This window comes from Chiroxiphia lanceolata, chromosome 18 (assembly GCF_009829145.1).
Source record: "Chiroxiphia lanceolata isolate bChiLan1 chromosome 18, bChiLan1.pri, whole genome shotgun sequence".
NCBI classification, from domain to species: Eukaryota; Metazoa; Chordata; class Aves; order Passeriformes; family Pipridae; genus Chiroxiphia; species Chiroxiphia lanceolata.
The window spans coordinates 4,920,270-4,942,768 of NC_045654.1; the positions used below are offsets into that span (position 1 = coordinate 4,920,270).

Genomic DNA, 22,499 nt, shown 5'->3' on the forward strand with positions numbered 1-22,499 from the left:
CAACAGTAAGAATATGTCTGGAAATGCTCCATGCCTTATGGAATCCCAGGCACTAAGGAACCCACTCCCTACTTAGCCAGTAGTGAACTGCTCCCAGGGAAGCAGATTAAAGCAGACTTAGATGGCTATAAATTATACCCAGAATTGCTTTAGCCACCCTTCCCACAGTCTTTTGAAAAAGCCTGTGAAAGACAAGATTTTTCCACGGCAACTTTTAAAACTCCTCCCAAAGCTCTTCACAAAAAGAAACTCTATGGCCTGGGTGTGTGAAATTCGGATCCCCAGGCTGCTCACACAGTCATCATGTGCACTTCTAAATTTGCTGTGGAAATCAATATAAAATCATAATTTGGGAGGTACAATTTCAGAGGAAGAGTCAAGAACTGGAGGTGATAGACTTAAGCTGACATTGCCAGTAGCAAGCACCTTTGTGTAGCTTTAATTCACATGCATACCAGTCTTGGGGCAGTGTCACACCACAGGCATTGAATCACATCATTCCAAAAGCAAACCCTTGGTGCACAGAGCAGCCACACTTTGGGCTGAGCTCAGAGAAGCCACTGCTTGATTTAACTTTGCTTTCCCTCTGTCTGTCACCATTGCTATCCCATTCTCTCTCCCGTTCCTGTGCTGGCAGATGTACTTTTCTCTTTCCTATTTTTTGTACTTGTTTTCAAATACTTAATAAGCATTTTTTAACCCATCATCTCCATTTTTGTTTTTAGTTTCCTGCAATTCCCTCTCTTTCAGGACTTCCTTGCTAAATTCTCTCAATTCTCACAACTATATCATCATCTAGACAGGATGCATTCAGGTTTCACTTCTTTGTGTCTGTGTTTCACTCATCTTCTAAATGATCCCACCAATACCTTGTCCTAGCCAGGACTGCTTTTATTTTGGGCAACCATTAAGTACTATTTATTCTGGGATCAGATCCCAGAATAATGGTGGTGCTCATTTTGTATGAACACTTGGGATGTTCTCATTTCTCCAAAACCACATTTTATTTTCCCAGGCCAGGTCTCTGTACCATCAGCTGTCTTACCTACTGCTTTTGTAAAGCTGTCCCAGCTGAAATGTTGTGCTACTAGAGGGAGCTTCCTAGATATAAATATAGAAACAAAGATGAATTGTTTGACCTTGTCAAGAGTCTCAATGTGGTGAAGAGAAAGAGGGCAGAGAGGAAAGGCCATCAACAACAACAAAAAGAGACTACCTAACACTGGGACTGAAATTTCCACGTGGAAATTCGTCATGGTTTTCCCAGGGGAACCACAGGGTGAAGGGTCTAGAGAGGGAAAAGGGAGGAGACAAAATCAGTGGCAAGTTGTTTGGGAGTCACTTGTAAATTCGAGCAGTCTCAGATCCTTCCACCCTAGTGAGCAGTAGGAGAGGAAGGTGAGCTGGGCTCTCCAGTCCTGTACTGAAAAATACAGTGACTTCCTCAGGATCTTGACTTTCCATTAAAGTACTGTCCTTTCAAAGGAGTTTTATCTGTTGCAGAGTGTTCTGGATACTCTGGGCACAGTGAAGTAGTTGGGAAAATTGTTTTCAAAATGCAAATAGTTGCATTTGCAGCTGCATAGTTAACGTCATTATTGATCTGTTTTTCTGAGAACTTGTAATCTTCCCTTGGGCTGCTTTTTATCTGAGCACTCATCTCTTCCTTCTCTGGCCACTCTCATCCTCCCTTTCCTGATTCTTTGTTCAAATAGGCCCAAAGAGGAGTTGCCATTTATTCTATTCTCTCAGGATGGCTGCAGGGCATGTAAACAAGTTAAATTTTGTAGAAGACAAAGGAGTCATTTATAGTACATAACAGTGGTGTTTTGTTTTGGTTTTCAATTACATAAATCAATTAAATCACATTACAAATCCCTTTCCTTAAAAATGCTGGTTTTCAACTCCAAATTGTTGTTTTAGCCTGAAGCATTTGCCTCATGTGTGGCCACAAAGGGATGTTTGGTTTATATATAACAGTGAAATAATATGGAAACACAGATTGTATAGAATATGAATCTCTGTTGGCATCTTGGGTGTCTCTGTGATAGTCACATGATGACTTGCAATGCTCAGTAAAGGCATTTCTGCTTAGGAAGGAGCACACAAGGAAAAGAAAAGCAGGGCCAGACAGGAAAGAAGAAATGGGAAGGAAAACTGCTGCCTGGCATCACGGTGTGCCACCAACACACCCAGCTGTGACAGCCCCGGGGGAGCTCACCCACTGGGAGCAGCCAAATGATCCGGACAAAATTCCTGGATCTACCAGGTCTCTTGCTCACACTGCAGTGGTTTATCACTACTTTAGAGGGAGCAGAGTGTTTATTACACTGGTGAATGCTGGCAGTGGTGCAGCCACTGGACAGCACAGTGCTGGTGTAACAGTCCCCTCCGAGGGGCCAGGTGAGCGCAGGAGCTCCTCTGGAACACCCTCCCCAGTGACTCCTTGCTCACAACTGTTTAAATGGAAAAACAGTCATTTATTCTTTAGACTTGCTGAGAAGATCTCTGAGTCACCAGTCACAAGAGCACAGTTTGAGAACCTTGTAGTAGCTAATTTAATGTTAAGATTCAGCAATTTGAGTCTCAGTGCTTCCAGCATTATGGCTGTGTCAGAGAGTAGATTAAATATAATACTATAAATACTATAAAACTGGGCTGAACTTTCTGGTAAGTCTGGAGCAGAGCAGACCACACTCAATGAACCTGAACTCACCTGCCTAAAATCCATCAGGTTTATCCAGCCTTCTACCTAAAGAAGTGAATTCTGTTGACATCTTTGAAAATCAGAATATTTTCCTCTTCTTTGCAAGAATAATTCTGTCTTTCCATGACAATTTAACAGGAATAAACAGTAGTGTCCCAAAGGATGACTGTGCCTAGATCCAAGAGATTATCTCTTATCTGAAAGGACTGAGAGGTGGGAAGTGTCTGTTTAGATGAACTGAAGAGCTACTGGGGTATTAAAGAACTGAGGAAAACACTGCAGGGATTGGATCAGACTAGGAATAATAAACAATTCTGTTTCAAGCCTTTTCAAATCTGAGCATTGGCCTTATGTATTTATGTTATGAGAGCCCGGGGGATTTACCAGGTGTAAAATCAAACCTCAATAGCAGGGTCTGTCAGATCCTCACTAAAAATACAACAACTTCATAAAACTTCACAAGATTTATAAAAGCATTATGGGATCTGCTTTTGAAGCCACTGAGATTTTTCCAACACTAAGGATTTCGGGATGCTGTCTGAATGAAAGACATAATAGAAATTAAGGTTATAAAAAGATAGAAGTCAGCAATACCCTGCAGAAGCACATAATGTGGCTACCTCTGGGAATCCTTTAAAAACCCGAGAGGTTTCTGGCACTAGTGAGAAACAGAAAAGGTTGGTCTGGTAAACAAGGGGTTCCTAATCCTCAGTAAAGAATGAAAGAGACTCCTGCATATCTTGATTTTGTTTTTAGAAACTTTGCTTTAGTGTGTATGCAATTGTAATAGCAAAGTACCACTGAAAAAATTAACATAGAAATTACAGCTGATATATCAGCATTGGCTTCTCTGTTATAATACAGAAATCCAAGAAACAAATTCACTTTTTAAAAAAATAATTGTCATTTTGGTAATTTAGACCATCTGAATCATTCATGCCCTATGAAAAGAGAAATAATATCTAAAGAAGTTAAAGATTCTGGTCTACAGAATGTCTTTTATCACAGCATCTTCAGAAACCCTGGGGATGAATTAGACACAATAGACTCGTGTTTCACATAGAAGGAGTTTCCAAAATGAAGAATAAATCTCAGGTTCTGGTTTTGTACAAGAATTATCTGCAGTTCAAGATCAATAATTGAGGAAGGCAAGTCTCCTGGTTCTGACTGATGGCAGTGTCAGATCCTTTAGTGTGAAACCACCCAAAGCACGATGCTGGAAATAATGGAATATGCTTTCTGTTGTACTAGTGCACAACCCATGAACTGTGGATTGCTGGGCAGTCATATGGAATCTGAGGGTAGTCTCCAAATGAAAGCAACTTCTCCTTCCTTTAATAAAACTGTATTGATTCCTTATCATACACGAGAGAGCAAACAGTCCAATGAAGGTGAAACAGAAATGACAGAGAAACACTGGCTCAGATTTTTTCCCAGCTATAATTGTTGATAGGCTGCTTGTACATGGCAGGATAAGCAGTGGTATCTTTTGCAATTTATTTATTTAGTCTTCAGAACTCGAGCTGTTTGCACCTCCTATGTGACTAATTTTCTTTAAGTTTTCTAAATTTGTAGCTTAACACATAGACACACTCATGGTCATCCTTTGTACCTAAGTGTGTGAATGCATGTGCATATGTGTAGCATGCATTTGACTGAGCTGCCATGCACAATGATCATACAAATTAGGAAGTTTCTTGGCTTTTATTTCTCTGACAAAGTATCTTTTTTATGAGAACATTTTTAAAAAATCATAAAAATAAAGGAAAAAAGCTGTAAAAATTTACACAAAGGGTTTTTTTTTCTTATTCTTTTAGATGAAGAAGGAAATGTCATCCTGAAATTTATTAATTTCCTCTACGGAGAAGACTTTGCCAAAATACACGAAGGAAGGAAAACAATCTGACTTATGCATTACTTGTGCCAAAGTCCTCAGATCAATAACTGTAGAGAAAACTAAAGCCTTGGGAGAACTAATCCCAAAAAGATGAGCCTCAACCCCTGAGGCTGCCCCAGTTCAGATTTTCCAAGTCAAAATCTGTCCTTTTTTTCCAGCTGGTCAGTGATGGGGACGTGCAGCTGTGAGATGAGGCTGAGAGGGGCCAGTGCAGCCCCTGGCCATGAGACACTGCTGGTTTGCAGCTTCCCAGGTCCCTGTTGTGCCACAGCATTCCAAGCCCTGAGTTTACTGAATTTCTCTGCCCAACAGGGAAAATGTTCAGAGGAGAACCTGGGCTGGTTCCTAAACACTACTTAAACCTTGGATTTTGTATTTATACCGAGGGTGTACACCAGGAGAGTAGAAAGTGTTCTGGGTTCCTATAGCAGGTTTCAGTCACAGAAATTGCTGCTCTGAGATGAACGTGCCATTATCAGCTTGACAAACGTTCCCATGATTATTACTTACATTGTAGCAAATTTGAGAGATTCCTGGGGAGAAAGGTCTGCCTTGTCACAGAGGCTTGTAAAGATGTGTGAGAGCTCATTTCCTGCAGGGATTATTGTCTGCCTGGCTGGGGAGAGAGGAGTGGATGGGGAAGGAGGAGGCAAAAGTTGTTTATAGTAAGTCAGTCGAACAGTCGGGAAACCAATCAGAGCCAATTTTACAATGTCTTACACTAATAAAAACAGTTTTGAACTCTTAAGTCCAACTGCCTTACAAACCTTTAATGTGAGAGATGCACAATTGCAAGTTTTCAGAACTTCAGCTGAGAGAACAGATTTTAAAAAAATAATCTTTCCTCTTTGGAGGCAGAGGGTCAAAACATTAAAGCAGCACGAATGAAATTCAAGAAACAGTTTTCTCAACTACCTTAAATTTCTCTGCCTGGAAGCTGTACCTGTGCAACTGGAACTCTGCAGTGCAAAATGGCACTGCTCAGCCAAATGCCCAGTATAATATTTTGGTTATCCCTAACATTCACCTTTTGCAATTCATGAATTAACCTCACATGCTCAGGCATAAAAGAGCATTTTTTTCATTTTTTTTTCCTTAGGAGAAATGTGTCATTAAGAAGGTGAAAGCACTCTCTGAACTTCTATAGTACAACTGAATCAAAATCCATCAGAAACAGAGGTATATGAATGAGAAAGTTTCTTATATAGATTTGATTACACTACTGTCAAACAATAAAATTGAGAGGCTTAAAGCAGCAAAATATCTAGAATTCATGATGTGTCAGATTCTGAGGAATTTTGTCCTGAATATTAACATAAACTTGCTTTGAAGATATGAATCATTGCACAGACTGAAAACTGAACAGACTGAAAGACTGCAAATAGTAGAAGACAACAGGAGGAAATTAATGGGAACACGAATTCAGTCTCATTGTGTAAGCACTTCTGTTTTACATTTTCTCCATTGTTAGAAGGGTGGGAGATTTTTTTTTTGGCTGCTTTAAAAAAATGACCTGATAGAAATTTCAAATTAAAAGAAGCTGGAGAAGTTGTAGCATTGACAAATCCCCTGCTCATGTTTGCTGAGCAGGCAGGCTGGCAGAGCTGCAGGAAGGCAATTTTATCCTACAGTTCCCCCTGCTCACTCTGGTGCCAAGAGGAGCACAATTGAACGGGCACAACTGATAAAACCTCCTGGAAAAGAAGAATACAGTACTACAGGTGGGTGAAATCCTTTTCTGCTTCAGATGCTCTGGCTTGGCAATGTTGTTTGAAATGAGAAGAGGAAACACATCTTGATTAGAGCCACAGGCCCAGATGGCTGCACGACGTGAGGATGGAAAGGCGGGCGGAGTCTCCACTTCCCACTCAGACCTGCTACTTTGCAGAGTCCATGTTTTCCATGGAAAGCCCTGTTCATGAGGAAAAGTGCTTTCCTCAATGAAAATTGCATTCTGTTCTGACTGAGGTTCTACAATAGTGCTTTCCAATATGTTTTAGTCTATATTTTATTTCAAGCAGTGAAAAATTCCTTTATATTAATTGAATAAAAGAGAGCCAAGGTGTGGGCTGCTTTTGAGGATGATTTGTTTTCTGAAGTGCCTCCCCTGTAAATGTTGCTCTTGGGTTGAGAGCCTTCTTCCTTCAGTGAGCTGTAAATCACAGACTCAAAGCAGTTTATCACAAATAGGCCCATGTCTTAATGTACATATTTTCTGATTAGAAGTGCCTTCCTGAATGAGGCTCTAAGTGAGTGAATGTGAGGGGGTTCTTGCAGAAAGACCTTTGGCATCATTTATTTGGAAAACAAGTAGTGCAGTAGGACCCAAGCCACTACAGCAAAATGAACCTGTTACTTAACCTGGACTAAAATATTAGGTCCAGCTTCTGTAAACGTGGCAGATTAAGCACAGGCACTTCAACAGTGCTACTAATGTACTTATCTTTAAGAACATTATAAACAGAGGATTCAAAACACTGTTAAACAGAAAGAGAGAATCAGATTTGCAACAATTATAACAGATATCAGAAACTATCAGCTGATAGAAATGACTGCTGTTTTAATATGCTTTTTAAAATAACATTGTTATAAGTCTGAAAACGACATTAATTCAAAGATGTGATAACATGTTTATCAGCTTAAATCAGTTGCTTTGTTAGATAAGGTTGGCACAATGTGCTTTGCCCATTCCATCCCCCAGTCAGTGAGTGGCTCAGATGGCTGAATGTGGGTTTCCAATGTCACCTCAGAGTCTGAGGGATCTCTTGGCACTGTCAGGTGGGACTTTAGGCCTGCAGGAAACTTGGACTTTCCTGGGGTGCAGCTGGAGGCCAGACAGGACACCCTTGAAAGCTCAACATGGTCTCAGAGACTCATCTGGAGGCTGAATTCCTCCCTAAGTCACTTCTGGGCACTGAATCGATCGTGTGCATGTCATTGGCAGAGCAAAACTTTCCGAAAGGAAAAGTAAATCACAAAACCCAGCTGAAATTGTAGCTGTATCTCGTGGTTCTGACATGAAGTAGAATTATCACATGTAAAAGATACAAGGAAGTGTGAAGTCAAATCATAACATTTTTTCTAAGTACCTATTTATATATAAGAATATTTTGAGGTCCCAATTTGATACTTCTTCAGCTGATAAGAACATCAGTGACAAAACTAAATATGTTTGAAATCAGTACATTTCTTCTGTTTGTTTGTTTGCTACTGCAAAAATTAAACCCTAAATGCCTACCTGTGTCCTCAAGTGGGAGAGACCTACTTTCAACTCACTCTTCAGTGAATATTTAATCATTCTTATGAAGTGGAAAGGCCTCAAACAGGAAGCCTGCAGGAGGGAAGAGGGCATCCAAAGAGTAGCCAACAACCTGTTGCTCAGCCCACTTTACCAGGAGATCTGTAGCTGGTACTTCTTGTTTTAAAAGCTTCAGTTTCAAAAAATTTTGGCACTCTTTAATTACCTCTCCTGGGTGTAATTCCCAAAGAATCCGTGTGTTTTGATCTCCAGTGATTTTGTCTGTTCACACTTCACAGATGTCTTGTTGTGTACTTTACTAAAAGATCCCCACTTTGAGTTAAAGTTTGAGGGGGTTTGTTTTGTTATTTTCCCCATTCCTTTGCTTTCAACAGTGAAAAATGAGCAAAGAATACTTTAACTGCCCTTTTTTTAAAATAACATCATAAAGCAGCCTTGAAGGATGGGCTCTTTATAAAGATCTGTGCTCCTTTATCTTACTTCATGATATCTCTGTCTGTAGCTTTCTCCCATGTATCTGTCACAAAGTTTAGGATAAGCAGGGACTGCTACACAAAGTCACCTCCCCAGGAAAGCCAGAGCATCTCCCAGGGCTCCAGGAGAGCACTTGTCCTCCAGCTGCTGGATTTCGTGTTTGTTTTCCTAAACTTGGCTTCAGTGGCAAGTGCTGATTGAGCAGCTGAGCCAATGACTGTGAGCTGCCAATGCAGCAGGTTGATTAACTGATTGTGGTATTAACTGTAACTCATTATCTGGGTTCACATTCCCAAATGTCTCCCATAATTTGCCCTCATAGAATGAGTAAACTGTCAATATTAAGTGAAACCCTCAGTTACCTGAAGGATGTGAGAAAGATAAAAGGGTGAAATCCTGGTAGAAAGTGAATTTACATCCTAAGTGATAAAGCCAAATGAGGTCAGGCTGATACCACCTGATGGAAGGTGCATTCATGATTTTTTTCTCCACCATCTCCCAGTCACTGATACAAAGCAACAATATGCCAGTTACTTATAAATATCAGATCCCAGTCATCTGTATTTGATGCTATTTTAAACTCTTCCACGTGAGAAAAATGGTTAAAAATAAAAATACAACCTTTTTATTCTTCTCTAAATGTTCTGTTCAGTTCTTCACACTGAGAGAATCACAGACCTGTCTATAAATATCTAACCCAGATCTACAATTGCTTGTTAAAAAGAGGGTGTTTGGTAGAAAATTGAATGAAATACAAAGTGTCTTTTATTATATTTTTATTACAGACCAGATGTGGCCTCTCAATTTACCCTCTATCATTTGGAGATGTACATTCACCAAGAACATTGCATGTGTGCATATAAATATTTTGATGTTGTCATGGTATAATAAAGGGTAATTGATTAGAAAAATCCCTATGGGATTTTCCACTTAAGAGCACATTGCTGTTTTAGCACTATTGTCTTCAAACTAAACATGTATGAATGCATCTATTTTGATTGATCCCAAAAAAAAGCAGCAGTAAACAGGCAAGGATTTGGCTTTTGCTCAATGAATAGCACTGGCAAGTTGAATGAAACTCGTGCAGCCAAGAAGTCCAGGAAGCTGTGAATTAGATGCTGCACCTCACCAGTCAAACACTGCTCCCTTCAAATGAGAGCCTGCTCTGAGATGGGATAAATGACATGGAAGAGGGAACAGAAATCCCATCAGATCATCACACCTCCCTCACACTACCCTTTACTGTTTCCACACAAACTATTCATTTTCAATAGGTATTTGTGTGTTTTCAGTCTCTTTGTATACAAGGAACAACATTTAGAATACTGAGCAAAGGAACTGGGTTTCTCTGCTGTTTGACTTTGGCATTTAATCACCTGTAAACACTATTTGGAGATATATATTTCTCTTTAAATTCCTGTGGGAGCTTAGCTACGTGTAGTGGAATCAATACATGCTGAAAGGCCCTAATTGAGAATTTCTGGATGCAGGACAAGGTGAGACTGAAGAAAACTTAGACATGTCTGCTGGTGCATTTGTCAGCTGAGTTGGGTTTTAACTCTGCCATTAATCAACAGCAAGTTCCCATATGGTGGTGTTTGAATAAAAGCCTTGAACTTCTCAGACCTGTTCCATTACTCAGGTACTGCATGTTCATAATTCCTTCACTGCCAGCAGCTGATTTACAGGTGCCTCCCCCAAAACTGCAAGAAAGTGTTTAGTTATAGCAACTGTAAATGCCTACAACAGCTCTCTCTGTAGAGAGCACACGAACAAAGATCTTCCTCCCCAGGATGATGGTGGCTGATGCTGTTATTTCTGCCACAGTTGGGTAGTGTGTGGAAGATGCCTTTTCTCACATATCAAGTACTATACTAAAGATACATGTAATGTGACAGTTTCTATAGTAACTACTTGTTCTTTATGGAATCGCAGTTAAGCCTGTGCACCTTGTTATTGTTCTTTTATCCTATTATCCAGACTACTCAGTTACCACAGATACATTTTTTTATTCTATTCCCTTGCCAACAAAACTATATCAGGGATTTATGCACTTGCAAGTAAAGAGTGCCTCTGAAAAACAAAACACTATTAAAAGTTTTAAATTGACCACTATCTGATCTTACAGATGCACCAAGACATGTGAGCATGTATCCTGAAAGCTAAAATTTCGAAATAAAACTGTAGAGATATTTTTTATTACAGCAGGGCAAATTTATGATTTGAACATTATTGTTTTGCTTGCTGGCAGAACAATACAAGTTAGGTATATGGCATTTCTTTTTTAAATGCTAGGAGTTTACCAGAACAACTTTGCCAGTCTAGATGTACTGGCAAACTCTTCTAGTGTGAACAACACCTAAGATTCTGTACTTATAGGAAAATTTCCTTCACATAGTATACTGATTTTTACATGGAAGCATTTCATTATTATAATTCATCAGTGTGACAGCTCTGCTGATAATATCAGTACTGGAAGTGATATCATTTACAGGAATCAGATGCTTTCTGTGCTGTATTATGTTGGTTTTATTGTGGGAAAAATGCCTGCATCCCATGTGTGTGTGAGTGTCTGTTGCTATCTCCAGCTGAAGTGTATCAGCAACAAATCATGCCTTTAAAATTAGCAGTGTAGGGGGAAATCAGCTACTTGATCAGGGCTGAAAACTCAACAATACCAAAAGGAAAAAGACACAAGGAAAAATGTAAAATATAAATTGAGTAAATCCATTAATGAGATAAAAAGAAAATGATACTCATCGTTAATTTAAAAAAGCTGTAGTAAATGACACATATACAAACGCAAAAGGCAGAAAGGCAAAAGCAGAAGGAAACATATGCCCAGTACTGAGAGCAACTGAGTGATGGAAGGAAAGCGAAGAGCAGGTGAATCCCATGTAACTAAAGAAACTGTTTTTTCTCCCGTCACTGCAATCATTCCAACACGTATGCGACTTGTTCCCTCTAAAATACGCGTGGTGACAGCACTGCTGACCCTCCCAGCCGAGCCGGGCCGTGCCCCGCCGCAGCCCCGGGGGCGGTGCGGGCAGAGCCCGCGGCACAGGCCGGCAGCGCGGCCGTGCCCGCACATTATGTAATGCGCGAGTGCGGCGGAGCGAGAGCCGGGAACGAGCCCTGAACCCCTCGTCACCATCGGCTCCTTCTGCGGCGGGGCGGGGGCTGCGGGGCTGCGGGGCTGCGGGGGCCGCGGGGGCTGCGGGCCCGGCCGCCCCCCGGGCGGCAGCAGCAGCGGAGCGGGGCCGGAGCGCAGCCGGAGCCGCCCGCCGGCCGCGCCGCCCCGCCCGCGGTACCCCCGCGGTTGGCGTGGAAACGGGCTGGAGCTCCGGCTCCTCCTCCAGCGCCAGCCCCGCGCTCCCCCTGCCCGGCTCCCCGGCGAGAGCGCCGAGCACCTCCCTGTCTCCCGCGGGGGGCCGCCGGACAAGTGCTCCCACCGCCGCCTCTAGAAAATCCCGGGGTTTTACGGTTGTGTTTCGTAGGGAGAAGATGGGAAAGAGCAGGTTCCTGCTCCTGCTGGGGCTGTGGGGTTAGTCCCTGCAGTCGTGGTGTGTCTGCTCGCGGCAAATCGCAGATGCTGATGTGAAAAAGGGCCAAAGCAGAGGAGAGGCGTCAGTGGATGCGAGCGTTTGTACTGATGGATTGAGGAGGTGGAGGCTGCCTGGTGCTGGAGAGGTGAGTGCAATATTCCGCATTTCTTTCTCTCTTAAATCAGTTTGGTGATGAACATTTCCCTCTCTGTGTATTGCCAAAATAAAAAGGCACTTCTAAAGCAAGACGAAAAAGATGTCATTTTGAAACAATAAGCTATGATTTTGCTGGATGGAAAAGATGAATGTCACTGTGAGGTAGGAACATTTCACTGTGTGTAGAGAAAAAATAGTAAGGGGAGGCAGGCTGCTGATCCAGTGAAAATGACCTTCTCAAGGGATACTGGCCTTCTGTCAGCCGCTGCTTCATCTTGGGCCCTTTTTCACAAAATTAAGTCATCTCCCTTTCCTAGCCTGGATTATAACCTGTCAATATTCAATACTTGAGCCTTAATAAGATCTGTTGCGTTCTCTTAATGATTGAGAAAGATAATAATTCTCTGCCTGTTGGGAGAAGAACCTCCACGCTATGTAGCACCTCCTCCCAGGGAAATGCAGCCTGGCTACCGTTCTGTCAGAAAAGACTCCTGCTGCCCAATTTCTGTAATAAACCCTCCCGGTAACAGGCACATCTGCTCATTCTAAGGCTGTGTGGCTCTGCAGAGCCTGGATGCGCTCCCTGCCCGTGTGTGCCCATGCATGTGAAGGAATGAGGAGGGTTTATATTAATCTGCACCTGTGGACGGCTCCCATCTGCAGTTGGGAACCACAAGTTTTTCAGTATCTTTGCATTTGCATTTTGGGTGAGTGATTCATGCACAAAACCCCCAACCCTTCAACGTGAGCTGAGAGAGCTGCAGACAAATATGTGTCAGTTTAATTTCTGCTCATAGTACTGATCTGCTTTGGCTGTTGCACCGTAGGAGCTGTTTAACGTGTGTTCTTGTGGTATTTATTCTGGAAGCTACTGACCTATCTCAGCAACATTTTCCTGGGAAGATCTGAGAAAAAAAATCACTAGTTTTCCCTTCAGCATTTCTTTGTATTTCTTCATATCCATTTTCTGATACCCTTCCAGCCACAATTTGGTTTTTATTTGGGCTCCGTATTTCGCGCCATTGTGGGTCACACCCTTCAAGCGGCCACCAACATTTCATCCACAGAGGTTATGACAGCAGGTCACAAATTCACAGTGCTGTGAACATCTACCTGTGGATCACAAAGGAGTAAAAATGAAAAAGTGTGTTTTGTGCTTGGGGGAATTTTCCTCTATGGACATAGACGTCTGAGGTCCAAGCTGATGGCTTAGGTGCTGTTGGAGGCAGAAACAGTCACTTTTCCTCACCAGGGCACACATTTGCAAGCTGAGCAGATACAGCTCTGCAGAGCTGAGAGCGTTGTGCCATTAACTTGCCTGTCTCCAACAAATCATTTGTTTGGAAGCTATCATGCAAAAAGCACAGCTCCCTGCCCTTGGGTAGAGGACATTATTACAGGAGAGGCCTATGTGTATAGAAGGATGAAGTTCCAGTCTTCAAGAAGCCAGTGACAGGTGTAATCAAAACAAAACATCTTAGTTATAAGGCACATTTAGGAGAAAAACTCATGCTATCTCTCATTACCAAAGCACTGACTTGCATTTTCAGAGCAGAATCCCCTTCTGTGTGCATATACATGCTTATAAAGAAAAAAAGCTGATTAATTCTGTGTAAGCCACGGAAATTTCATTCTGACAATGGACCTTACAGAGATGAATAAACTCCGTGTGCTACATAAAGAATGCTGCACCTCTGGCTGAGGATTATATGCTTGTCACTTCATAGGCCACTGGTGAATAACTCTTCTGGAAGTACTACCTTGAGTTTTGTAAGCCTCCAGTACAGTTTAGTGTTTCAGCTACAGGCCTTGGTTTTGAATTTAACAGTGATAATCTAAAAATAACCAGCCAGGTAGCTCAGAAGGACTGAAGTGAAAGTGTTCTGGTTGTCTCAGCTCTGCTTACACACTGATGGAACAAAGTATGGTAAATTTTAAGAAACCTAAGCTGAAACTCAAACACAAACCAGAAATTTGTCCCTTCTTCTTAAGGAATCTACCTGCTAAGGGAAGGGGATAAGGATAATAGACAATTCAGCAGGCAATAAAAGCTTAAAGCCTTAAATGGTGAAGTCAGCTCTTCCTCTGCAGCTTAAGCAGATGAGGATTTTGACAGCAGATAGTCCTGGGTGATACACGGCGGCGAGGCAAGAGAAGAGAACGATGTCTTCTTCTTTCTCCCCCTCCAAGAACTGAGGAAAAATACTCTCAATTCCTTTGGGTTAAGTCACAGCAATTCCCCTTGTTTCAGAAGAGGTTCTCCAGATTTATGTAACTGAAATTTGGAGTTGAATCTCACTAGTTCTGTGTAAAGTTTTGGTCACTGGAGCTGTTGGAAGTTTTGTCCCTGATCTCAGTGGCAGAGCCCAGACCAGCACACACAGTTTCACTGACCAGGTTCCCCTCTAGGAACAACAATGTTGAACAGTTTTGTAGCTGATTTCAGTGGGGTCACAGGCTCAGTGACAAATTCAGTAACTCTTTACTTGCATTGTAAACTCTAATTCATAAATTATCAGTGATTTGAATCATATTCTTTTTACTGAGAAAACTGGAGTGTTATTCCCACAAATGCTGTTAAGGTTGGTGTTACAGCTTCAGCAGCAACAGCTTCTACAGAAGCAATTAACTATTTTATCTAACAGGACTTCAAAGCAAAGCCCTTAAAAATCAAAATATTGGCATACTTAGATAAAATCGTATTTATAATTCGAGACAAAAATTGTCTTATTTTTATTAAAAAAGAAGGCTAAGTTTTGTTCTTTGTGATCCCCAAAGTATCCAGAATAAATCCACATCCATTATTAGTTAAAACAGATTCCCTTCACTCTAATGGAGAGAATAATTTGACTTGTAGTTTGTAAGTTAAATTCACATTTTTATTAAACTTTCCAGAACCCAAGAGTGGTGATTAAGAAGTCCAAATTTCAACTACCATATTGATGAGAGAATAATCCCAAAAGGGAGAAACTAGACTGTTCCAAGCAACCAAAACTGATTCTCTCTGAAAAGTCCCCTGGCAATTTAAGGTATGTGGAATAGGCAACATGACAGAGAAGAGCTAAATTCAGCTTTATTTATTCTGTTATTAAATCTGGAGTTGATACATATTAGCAAGTTAAATTCTTTTAGCTTTATTCAAGTGTAATCAAGGACAGAATTTAACCCTTAAAATGAAAGCTACAGAGAAAATACTCTTCTCTCAACTGTTGCTTTTCCCTAACGCTGAAGGGCACTGGTGGAGTGGGATGGAAGGAGCAGGTCAGTGACAGGACCATCACTTCTGTGTTATCTGGACTTCCAACATTTGTTACTATTAAAATACATGTAAAATCACAGCTAACAAAACACATGGCAAAATTTCAGAAGGCACCAGCTTTCCATGTGTTTTTTTATTTCCGCAGCTCAGAGAATTTTCTGTGGTTCAGCAGAAACTTGGGTGTCCCCAGAATCCCATTTTATTATCTAGTGCTGGACATCCAGTGTGTTGTTAGAGAACAGTTTTACTCAACAAATCCTTTTTCCCTCTGCCCTTGTTTTCTCTTTAAGCCCCTTATACCGGAGAGTTGTTTCTTCTCTGGATTGCTAAGTCATCACATCAAAAAGACAAATGTGATAACATTTCCAGACAAGTCTCTGTTGCAGAAATAGCCCGTGAAATTACCAGTGATCGTGTTGGCCAATGGAGAAACATGAAGAGGCAAATCTGAAAAACTGAGTTCAAATTCTGATTGTTCATTTTGCTCACATACAGGAAGGATAACGACCAGAAAGCAAATAATAATTTCTTAGGAACTACAGCATGTTAATCTGATATTTTTTACAGTCGATTTAATAAATAGTAATTCCCTGGACTTGGCAACTGGAAGGAATTATTCTCATCACTTTTAGATGCCGATAACATGGACACGTATATAGGGAGCAGTTGTTAAGGCTTCCCTTTTAGGTGGTGGAGAGAGAAAGAGATTTCTACAATGGAATTAATCAGACTAGGTTTTGACCACTCTCTTGGTGTGAGATGAGCTGACCTCTGGCAATGACTCCTCTGCACTGCCCCCGAGGGAAGCAGGCAGTGATCGGCTCTGAGGTGGCCACCTACATGCATATGCTAAATCTGGGCAGATGGATCCCACTCTTGCTGTCTATATTGTAATGTTTAACCAAGCTTAACTAGTTAATTATGAAGATATTTTCATGGCTCACCATAAATATTGGTAAGTCATAACACAGTTGCTGTTCCCTACCTACCGACCCTGTTTCCTTGCTAGGAACAGGGCTGGTGCACCGGCCTCCTCTTCTGGCTGTGTCTTACCAATGGTATTGGAAAGACTTCCCTAAAACACAACCAGTAATCCAAATCTTTTATCCAGTTTTCCCTAGTAATCTGGGCAGTATTCTAGTTTACATTCCCAGTATTTTCCAATCTTATCCAGCCCATGTGGAATAAGCAACTTTATCTTCACAAAGCGCGCGAAGGCAAACACAGTCAGGCAGCGGATCAAGTGTTGATGCACAAATCCAGTTGACACAGTTGTGTTGTGGAAGGAAACAACACAATTGAGCTGAATTGATTACAATTCAGTGTCATGGCACAGGAACAAAAGCCCAGCTGGATGTTTAGCTGTGAGAGGGCTTGCTGTTTAGAGGGGTGTGCACCTGGTTATTATACTTCTTCTTTACAAGAGAAATATCTGTGTGATTCAAAAGGATACTTATGTGCCATCTAAGGGAACATCTTTCTGACAATAATACAATTTGACCTGGGTTTTTTAAATAAAGGGTTTCTTCTCTGAATATTACCAGCCCAAGTCATATAATCCAAATATTTGGAATGTATTAACAAAATATCATTTCTCTTGGATATACAATATCCATTTATACAAATATGTGAATTAGAGTGTTATTTTCAGTTCAGATGGCTTATGAGAAAAGAAAGACCAGAGTATTGGCTGTTGCCCTTCTATGTTTATGCTTTGGGATTCAAACCAATACTACAGAAAAGTTTTATTGTATCATTTAAAGCACGAAGTTCATTAAATTAGTGCATATGATGCTAACCAAATTAATTCTAAACTAAAATATACCAGAATAAACACTGTTGCACTGGAGCATCCCTCTGTACTACCAGTGAGTTTATAGTGTCCCACTAAATACCTTGGCAGGAAGATTTTCTCTCAAGATGCCCTTCTGTGCCTGGCCTTGTAAATTTGGCAGAGTTTGGGGTACTATGATAGAAGCCCTTTTGTCGTGGGAAGGTATTTATATATTCTTACAATTGCTAAGAACCTACAGAGCTTTCATTTTGTATTGCTCAGTAATGGTGGAACCTCACCCTAATCAGTCATTTCAGAGTCATGTTTTAAACCTCTTTTTCAATCCATCTATGTCTATGAACAGATAAACTTACCTTAATTTGTAATTCAGTGACATTTATGTTGGTATTTAAAATTATAAGGCTAGCCTACTTCAAATTTGAACACTTGTGCTATTATCATATTGTTTCTGTCCCCTGACTGGATGTGCAATAAGTCCTCTGATTATGTTTCATGCTGTGAATGTTCCCAGAAGCAAATCTGAACTTTGCCTCATGGCTGTGCTTACATAGGTGTGTCAAGTTTGCTTTTTGCATGCATGCTCACAAAAAGAAACGGAATACTGAAGACTTTATGTATTTTATTTTTTTTTTAAGTTACAGGAACAAATTTTTGGCTACTGATTTTAGAGATCAACAATTGTTTTAAATGGGGAAATATTTTAGGCTGCTGTTGAGATCAGTACTATATCAGTACAATATTCTTTGATCTCACAGGTCAAGTAAAAATATACAGTGGTCTAAACAAGTGAAAGTATCAGGTCTCGACATCAACAGGAGGTAGGAATCTGTGACTGTTAACACTGCAGGTTGCCTGGTTGTAACTGCAGTCCTGAACAGTGCAAATTCTATATAACAGAAATTAAAACATTGATAAAGTAATAACCTACCCTATAGACAAAGCACTGAATTATTGGCTCTGTTACAGTCCCGTTCTCTGTCAGTGCAAGGGGGTTATAAACTAAAATTAAATGTTTACAGAGGATATTACCCTGGCCTGTGACAAGAAAAGCCTCTCTCCTTGTTGTATCCATGGCCTGGCAGTTCTACCCCTCTTCCTATTTCTGCAGTCAAGGAAACCAAGAATAGCCACTGATATTGTGGCCTTTTGGGATCAGACCTGGAAATTGTTTTAATTCATGATGAGATTTAGGCAGCCCAACCTGGCTCTACAATGAAGGCTGGATCACAAAATATCATATATTGAGAACTTAACTTCAAACCAAGACCAGGAGTGTCTGAGTTTCTCTGTATTTTTGACTACTTTATGTTGCTTTTCTAGTTGAGTCTTCTGATACTGGAGAGCAACGAACCCCAAGTAGAAAACGTTGGAATATCCTGATCTGGAAATCATTTAGGCACAATTTTTCTAAGAAATCTGAAAGAAATGGGTGATGCTTATTAAGCAAAAGGATGCTTTACAGGGAAGGTTTGGCACACAGGCATATGGAACTCTGGGAGAATCTTTTACTAATGGGGACTTAATTATCAAATGGTGGGAGAACTTCTCAGTGAGCAGGACAATTACCTTCCTTTTTACTCTCTGAGTGGTTCTACTAATAATATTGTCTTACACTGAGAGAATTTCAGACAAGTAGAATTCAACTGATTACAAAGAGAGTAAGGCACTTTCTCATGATCCTATAATCTACATTGGTTCTATATGGACAGTACACCACAAAAAAAAGGACCTCTAAGACAGACAAAAAATTAGCAATTACCCAGTAGCACTTAGAGGACTACTTTTGACATACAGAAAAAAACCCTGCTCAAGAAAATATCTGTATTTAGGTGTTTAAAAAGTAATTTTATCTGGCATTATCAGAGCAGTGGCAAATTGAAAAAGGCAAGAGTTCTTGATCTTTTCAATTGATGGGAAAGCTCAGATCACTGTCCATGAAAAGCAACAGTTCCCATTCCGTACCCAGGCTATGAGTCTGAACTAAAGAAGTTTTATTGGGCTAGAGGTGCCTCCCTACATTATTCTGACTAGGATTACAAAAATGGGCTGACTGGAGACAATTGATCAGTTTGGTTGTCAGTGTCAAGAAAGGCTAAATTTGATTAAAATCTTAAGAGAATATAGGAACTTCTGCTCGTGGTATGGCTTCTTATTCCTCACTGAAAATAACTTGGGAGTGAAAGAATTGAGACACTTTCCATTTTGTTGCTGCAAAATTGTTATTGAATAACACTGTCTTTTGATGACAGCAGAAATGGCATTAGAAGTGTATCCCCTCAAATAATATAGAATAACACAGGCAAATAGCTTAATTATTTCAAAAAGTACTTTTTAAAATAAAATTTGAACTTGCTTTGTCTCTGTTTGCAGCTGGTATCTAAACTTCAGAGTAAATGATATATGGAGTGTCCACAGCCCCCAGAAATTAACCTGGTTTCATCTACTTTATGGTGAAATGTGACAATATCAATAGAGAGAATTGTGAATGTATTATTGTCTTGACAAAATACAGTATCTGGGTGTCTTCATTCTGTATCTTACTCATGGTGTTGTGTTCCTCCCATTACAGGAGTCTGTAATTAATCAAATGCTCTGTACAACTGAAACTTTGGGGTTTGGATACTTTATGTTTTCATGATTAATCCATCAAGATTTATTCATAGATCTCACTGCAAGTTTACATAAACAAGTCAACTCAAAAAAATAATAAAATGTTTGTAAACACAGTTTTAGAGGGCAGAAGGAATGCTGTCAATCTGCACAGCACTGTTCTTACTCAGCTATGAGATAGGGAGTGCAAATGGAATTCCTTAGACATGGTGTTTATTATCTGTCCTTACCTATGTTGTGAAGATTTATAGTTGTTGGAGGTATGTTAAGAGTACATCAGTCTCCTTGTTTACTCGGTGTCTGCATCTGTTTTGTCAGAAGCATCAATTATAGATTCCGTATTTTCTAAAATGTAATTTAAAGGATATATTTTTCCAGGGTTCTCTAGTTATAAAATACATCTGAAATACTACTTTTCACTACAAATAACTTCTTAAGCCTGTATTAGGGTTGGTCAGGTGCAAGTGGAGATCAATAGAATATGAACAGTAGAAGGTCAAGATTGAAAGTCTTCAGAAAATAATGTCTAGGACCTGGCTCTTCCTTTTAACTTTTACAGAAGCCTTTAGAAATGTCACCCTTGTCAATGAGCTCCCTCCTGCAACCAACACAAAACCCGGGAAGGGACAGTTAAAATTCTTTTTGTGCAGGGCACCCCTTGAAGCTACTTAACAACAGACATGAGAATCTGAAATACAAACAAAATTGTACCTCACTCTAAAGAACTGAAAAAAAGTTCTCAGAATACTCAAGGAGACACGATGAGTATTGTGATGACAGTACATTGACTTGTTCAGTGCTGTGCCTGTGTCTCTAAAAGAGCAGAACTACTTAAAACTTTTAATGGTGGTTTCTCTGATGCCCAGAGCCTTCAGTGGGCAGAGAAGTGACACAAATGGGGATTTATTCCTCCTGAGGTATTTGGTGCACAATATACTTTGGGAGGAGGAGGCTGCTAGTGAGTGTGTGTCAGTGGCATTGCATCCTAATGGGATTGCTGCCAGCTGGAAGAGATTGAAACAAGGTTGGAATTGCTGAGAGGTGGGTTGGGCTGAGAGCTGTGTCAGCTGTGAGCTCTGTAACTGTGGCCTGCTTTTGTGCCTTTGGTAGAGTGGGAAGACACCTTAGCAGGCATTTTCCTGGAGTTGGGAGGTAGGAAATTTTATGTGCCTTGGTTTCTGGAATGCCTGTAGCTTTTTGGGTTGATAGCAGATCGTGAGTTGTTCTCTTACTACTAAGATGCATCCTGGAGGGGAATTTTTCAGCCTGGCAATGACAAAGATGGAAGATGTTTGAAAGTCACAGATGGCATTAAGAGGCAGTAACCCTTGTCATCTTTTCATAGTTACAATACTAATTTTAATACCTCAGTTTAAAAGTCTTGAGGAATGCTCTAAATGAAGCAAAACAAAGCTATGATTTTAAGCACAGTTCTCCTGGAAAGCTCTAAGTAGTTACCAGGCCAGGATTGATATGAATCCTAACCAGGGGTACCTGAGATCACTGAAAATGCAGAACCCCCACCCCTGTCAGCTCTCAGGGGTGTCCTTGTACTCCTTTAACTAAGCTTTCAAGATAAATCATTGTTCTGCTGTGCATTGTGAATATTGGCCCCCACTTGGTAAATCTGCTTTCTGAGTTCTGTGTGGATTGGGAAGCTGGAATCCGGACAATTGGGAAGCTGGAATCCAGGCAGCTCCAAGAGCTTTTGCTCTGTTCCGACCTAATATGCCTTGCTGAGACATTTGTGTGTGACCTGTCCTCTGAAGGATGGGTGTGCTCTGGGGAACCTCCAGCATTTGTATTTTGTTGTCCCAGATCTGTGCCTGTTTCCCATCGTTGTTTTTACAAAAGTATCAACAATAGATTTTTAGCGAGCAAAAAGATGGTGAGTCATCTGCTTTTTTGCTGCATCTCATGTGTGTGAAACACAGAATGCTAACTAGGATAGTTAGGAATCAGGGGTAAAATTCCAGCTTTATGTGCCATCTTAATAGTAGGATAGAGTGTTACCATAAGTATTTTTTTCCTGGTAATATGAGAAATGAATAACTAAGGATCCATTGCTGAATAATGAATAAACTAAAGGCTCGATTAGCACCTTTCAGCTTTAAGATAATTTTAGTGCCACAGCTATTTGAGTCATGAAGAGATGTCACTGAGAGTAAAATGAACAAAAGAGCAACCATCTGAAATGCTGCTGCTAAACCTGTGCTGTGAGGGTGGTGTTGTGTGTTTGGCTGGTTAGCGAAGCTCTCCCTTGAGCTCTTAGGACATCCTCATGCAGAAGAAAACCTGCCAAATTTGGGGGTTTTACTATTAACAGTAGTAGTAGATCATGTGTGTAGTATGATAAATGAACCTGTCAGTTCTCAGTGTTTGATTCAAGAGCCTACTTGAAACAAAATGAACGAAATGGTAAGGGTCACAAAATGGTGAGCTGATAACTGTGTGCCTTAAAGAAGAGAAGACGATTCTAGCTGAGAGCTGATACAAAAGGGGAACTCTTCTGACCTCAGCAAAGGAGAACTTGTACAATAGAAGAGACAAATTATTTGCAGACAGAATCAAAGGGTTAATGGATTAGTAAAAATATAGAAATTTTGGTTGCATGACTAGGAAGTTTGCAGGACTATAGAGAATAAAAAATTTGTGATTGGGGGGAAAATATCTGAATGGTGAAAATGCCCTTACATACAACACAGCTTGAATAGGAGCAGTAATTACCCTCCTTCCCCTCTCTCTCCACACACAGAGGTGTACACAAAAAAGTACTTCAGGGTTAATGAAACACCAA

General features: G+C 40.5%; 2 protein-coding genes across 4 annotated transcripts in view; one reads left to right on the forward strand and one right to left on the reverse strand.

The window, feature by feature from the left end:
- Window positions 1-22,499, reverse strand: part of RSPH14 (radial spoke head 14 homolog) — a 76,199-nt gene that overhangs the window by 4,510 nt on the left and 49,190 nt on the right. The gene's annotated exons all lie outside the window — the stretch shown is intronic.
- GNAZ (G protein subunit alpha z) overlaps window positions 11,713-22,499 on the forward strand; it is a 52,676-nt gene continuing 41,889 nt past the window's right edge. Inside the window, exons 1-2 of one of the 2 annotated variants that reach the window (XM_032706119.1) lie at window positions 11,713-12,027; window positions 14,934-15,067. The gene's annotated coding sequence lies outside the window, so the exon portion shown is untranslated. The remainder of the gene's footprint in view (window positions 12,028-14,933; window positions 15,068-22,499) is intronic. The other variant, XM_032706118.1, reaches the window with a different exon arrangement.